Source organism: Penaeus chinensis, chromosome 33, assembly GCF_019202785.1.
Source record: "Penaeus chinensis breed Huanghai No. 1 chromosome 33, ASM1920278v2, whole genome shotgun sequence".
Lineage (NCBI taxonomy): Eukaryota > Metazoa > Arthropoda > Malacostraca > Decapoda > Penaeidae > Penaeus > Penaeus chinensis.
In genome coordinates, this window is record NC_061851.1 from 14,325,666 (window position 1) to 14,330,665 (window position 5,000).

The 5,000-nt window shown below is 42.6% G+C and overlaps 1 protein-coding gene and 1 long non-coding RNA gene across 2 annotated transcripts in view; both read left to right on the plus strand.

Annotated features, from left to right (window-relative positions):
- LOC125043192 (carboxyl-terminal PDZ ligand of neuronal nitric oxide synthase protein-like) overlaps positions 1-5,000 on the plus strand; it is a 306,847-nt gene that overhangs the window by 185,175 nt on the left and 116,672 nt on the right. The window lies entirely within an intron of this gene.
- Positions 1-5,000, plus strand: part of LOC125043193 — a 34,976-nt gene that overhangs the window by 3,257 nt on the left and 26,719 nt on the right. The window contains exon 2 of the long non-coding RNA XR_007116399.1: positions 2,533-2,610. This is a non-coding gene — a long non-coding RNA (uncharacterized LOC125043193). The remainder of the gene's footprint in view (positions 1-2,532; positions 2,611-5,000) is intronic.

The following is a 5,000-nucleotide window of genomic DNA, read 5'->3' on the forward strand; positions in this document are numbered from 1 at the left end:
TATTAAAGAGAAAGATAATCTTGCAACGTTTACTTTCGACACGTGACGGAAGGCCTTGCAATTGCACAGGAGTTTTCTAAGTGGCTCGCCTTGGAGAACAAAAAGAGCGTTGAACAAGGACGTTGTTCTGTCTCGTGGGGCGTAAAGCATGTCAAGTGTTATTTAATCTGCATCGGGATGAGCGAGGGAGAGGAACGGAGGAGGGGGGAGGGAGAGAGAATGAGAGAATTAGAGAGCGGGTGAGAGCATGAGAAAGAATCTGGTGTAGTGAGTAAGTGCGAGAGGGGGAGCGAGGGAGGGAGGAGAGAAGGAAAGAATTAGAGAGTGAGTGAATGAGTGTGAATGTGTGAGTCACTCAGTGATGGAGTTATTTTGGGTAGATGGATGGAGGTGGATCCCCATTGCACCTATCGCGTGGGGGGGATCTATGTGTAGGAGGGGGTGGGGGCTATATGTATGTGATATGCATTGCACTGAAGGACCCGAGGGAGGTCGTGGTAATACCCTGTAAGGAATAAAATGCAACATCAAAAGCATTGCGTATGACGGTGACGGTGATAACACTGATAATGATGATAATTCGCATTTTTTTTCTCCATTTTATTTGTTCTATATCTATATATCTTGATCTATCTATCTATCTATCTATCTATCTATCTATCTATCTATCTGTCTATATATAGAGAGAGACAGAAGTGCCAGCGAGCCAGTTAGAACGAAACGAGAAAACTCAGTAACATTTCAGCGTCGCCACCAGAGGGACGTCGAGCTCTAACAAGGGCGGCAGGACAAGCAACATGACAGGCAGAGACAGGCCGGGGGATTAGCCTGCTCGCACCTGTGTTGGGGGCCACGGTCACTGCTGACAGTGCCAGGGCCGCCTCGTAAAGGTTGGCACTGTCGTTGGCGGAGAAAAAAAAAATCGATGAATAAAAAATAGGTGGATTTTTTTGTCGTTATGATTGTAATAAATCATCCTGTGTTGCTGTTGTTGGTGGGAGTAAATTTCCTTTGCGGCTGTTGAGAACAATATTTCGTTTTTTATTTTTTGTTAAGTCATTTTACCATTAGCAGTGTTCTTGACGAGTAAAATATTGAGAGATGGAGTTGGGAAAGAGTTAGGCAAGTGCTTCTCTACCACCCGGGTATTTTTATATCTGTTTTACCAAATTGAAAGTCGGAGGCTGATCTCTCAGTCGACTTAACATGCAGACAGGTTAGCAGGACAAGAAGGCGGGGAGGGGGGGGGGGGGGGGGAGGAGGGAGGGATGAGCGTCGTATCGTCTAGGCAGAATGAGATACTTTAATTCATTCTGGTTTTTTTTTTCGACTTATGGAATTGATGTTTTCTTTAGTTCATATTCTCTCGTTTCGTATTAATTCCTCTTCGTTTGATACACTTCTTGGTAGGAGATGATGGAAGAAGGATCCTGTCTTCTCATCAGATGGATGAAAGAGACGTTTCCATTTTCTGTTGTACTTTTTCCCGTTCTCTGTGTAACGTTTTTTTTTTCCATTTTCTGTTTTTACTTTTTTATCGTCCTAAATCTTTTTAATTTTTTTTTTTATTATGCATTTCCTCTTCATGTTTGTTTTGGTTTTATCAGTTATATGGACTCTTCGACTTTCTTCGTTCTACCAACTCCTCAGCCCACCAACTCCTAACCAAGCACCCCCCCCCCCTCCACCCACTCCCCGTCTCCATCCCCCCCTCCTTCCTCCCCGGCGCCTACCTTCCCAAAGTGTCCTCGAGTGTGCTTTGAAGTCCCCCTCAAAGTCGTCCTTCTGGGAAAGCTGCGAGGGCGTCTCCGGTTGTTTTCGGTACCCGGTGTGGTTTTTGTTGCAGCCGTTGTGGTTGGTGTTTGGGTGGCGGTGCGTTTAAAGTGAGTTTTTTTTTTTTTTGTTATCGTTATCATTGTTACCATTTGCAGTTGTCTTTGTCGTTGTTGTGGTTGTTATTGTGATGTGATTGTTATTATGATTATTTTTTTCATTGTTGATATTATTGATATTGTTATCGTTATATTTATCGCTATTATTTTTAATTATTGGTTTTATCATTAATTATTAATGTTATTATTATTATTAATTATTATTAGCTTTGCATCTGATGTATTTTTGTGTGTGAGATGGGTATATATATTTGATGTTTTTGTTTACATATGATGTTTTTATTTACATAAGGTGCTTGATTTATATGATATATGTATATATATATATATAAATGTATATATATAATATACAAAAATATATATGCATATATACACACACACAAACATACATACACATATATACACATACATACATATACACATACATACATACATACATATACACATACATACATACATATACACATTCATACATACATATACACATACATACATATACACATACATACATATATATACACATTCATACATACATATACACATACATACATATACACATATCTCCTCATCTAAATTTAGCTTCACATAACGAGCCATCTATAATGTGGAATTTTCTAGAATTGCGTTTCTCTTTTTCCAGGTGAGGAATGCCGTGCCCTGACGCCAAGGGAAGGGTGACGAGCCTGAGTAACTGGCTTCTGATGCTCTCTCTGGGACGGTGAGTGGCTGGTCAAGAAAACTTTATTTTCTTCAGTTTGCTTTTTTTCTGCCTTCGTCTACGTTTCTTGGTTCTTTTTCTTCGTCTTGTTGAATGGTGAGTGTCTGGTTATGTGTTATGTGTTTTTATTCCTTCTCTCTCTCTCTCTCTCTCTCTCTCTCTCTCTCTCTCTCTCTCTCTCTCTCTCTCTCTCTCTCTCTCTCTCTCTCACTAGTTCTCCTCCTTCGTTATTACGATTATTACTTTTTCTTCTTGCGTTCTGTCGAGAGGCTGAATAACGGCACACTGACCTAGGAGACTCTCTTTTTTTCCGTTCTTTCTTTCTCGTTTTCATTATTTGTGTTTATTATTATTTTGTCTTCTTCGTCTCGTCGAAGTAGCAGCACACTTGATGAGGATATTGCGACTCCTTTTCCCCTTGCTTCTTTCTCTCGTTTATATTTTTTCTTTTTCTTTCTCGACTATCTCTTTTCCCTCTCCTTTATCTTCTTTCTCCCTGTTCTCTCCTGTCTTTTCTTTCTCTACTTTCTTCTCTTTCTTCTCTTTCTCTTTCTCTTGTTTCGTTTTTTTTTCTGCTTTCTCTTCTTTCCTTTCTTTCTCTCTTTTCTCTTCCTTTTCTCCTTCATATTTGTTATTACGATTTTGTTCCTCTCACTCGGTAGTGACGGCACACTGGACGAGAATAAACTCTCTGCTTCCCCCTCTTCTTTTCTTTATCGTTTTATTATTACGAATCTTTTTCCCTTCATCCATTTATGTGTTGAGGTAACGGCACTGCGTGGCACCGGTAGCGGAACTGCGTGGCACCGTCGTCCTCTTTCCGCATTGAGTGCCACTTACCCCTCCAGCACGAGCCAGACATTGTCGTGTAGATGATACGTGGGTTTTGAAAGGTCATTTTTGTCTGTGCTTGCTTCCCCCGTGCTTGCGTGCCAGCTTGCTTGTTCTGTCTCCGTATCGATCATGTTATACAGTACATCTGGAATGATAGGATGAGGCAGAGAAGTATTTGTAGAAGAGATTCGGGCAAAAAGGAGGGAGTGGGAGATGGAGGTGAAAGAGGGAGATGGTCCCTTTTCTGACAAAGAGGAAACTTTTGTGAACTGTTGGAAAACTTCCTCTTTTGGCGAAGTTTTCTTGCCTGGCCTTTCGAGAACAGCGGGTAAAGTCTCCGGATTTTAACTGACTTCGGGCTGCTTTTGGCCGGGCTGAAGTTTGTCTGGAGACTTTCTATTTTTATCTCATTTCTTTCGCCGAGAGGGAAATACATATAACCTTGTTCGTTACTTGTATTTTTTGACAGGCACGGAAATGTGCATGATTATTATAAAACTCTGAAGGAATAACATTGTTCTTCCTGATGCTGTTGCTCCTAAACGGTCCAGTATGACGTAATAATGGTAATTTCAGAACATACGGAGTGAAATCCTTTATAGATATATTCTCTCTCTCTCTCTCTCTCTCTCTCTCTCTCTCTCTCTCTCTCTCTCTCTCTCTCTCTCTCTCTCTCTCTCTCTCTCTCTCTCTCTCTCTCTCTCTCTCTCTCTCTCTCTCTTGCTTCCGTTTCCTCTAAGTGAATACAACCCGGATTCCTTTGATGTAGTGGCTTCATTGTGCCTCAAAATTCTTCGGTTTATCGGGTCCGCTTTATGGAAAATCGTCCATTTTTCTCCATTCGCCTCCGCAGCTCAGGTGCATTTCTCTCTCTGTCCGTGGAATGGAAGAGGGGAGAGGGAAGGAGGGATGGAGGAGGACAGAGGAGGGCAGAGGAAGGAGGAATAGTAAGAGAGATAGAGAGAGAGAAAAGGAAAAGGACATAGAGGAGGAGGAGGAGGAGGAAGAGAAGGAAAAGGAAAGGATGATGGGGAGAAGGAGGAAGGAGGGCTCAGGAGTAGGATGAGGAGAGAGAAAGAGAGAGAGAGAAGGAAAAGGTCAGAGGAGGAGGAAAAGGAAGAGGAAAAGGAAAGGAGGATGGGGAGGAGTAGGAAGAGAGAGAGAGAGAGAGAGAGAGAGAGAGAGAGAGAGAGAGAGAGAGAGAGAGAGAGAGAGAGAGAGAGAGAGAGAGAGAGAGAGAGAGAGAGAGAGAGAGAGAGGGAGAGAAAGGAAATGGATTCAGGAGGAGGAGTAGGAGGAGTAAGAGGAAAGGAATAAAGAAGTTGAATAAAGAAATACGACGGAGCTAAGAAACGAAGAGGAATAAGATGAGAGAAAAACAAGTCGCAAGGAAGAAGCGAGAAAGTTGAAAGACGGAAGAGCAGACCCATGCACGTACGCCCTTGTTGCCTGCAAGCTAAGCCGCGTTAAGCCCCACGGCACACGGCGGCGGCGCCCCCCGAGTGCAGGGTTCTCGCGTGCTGGGCTTGGAAGGCCCGAATCTGTTCCTGTCGCGA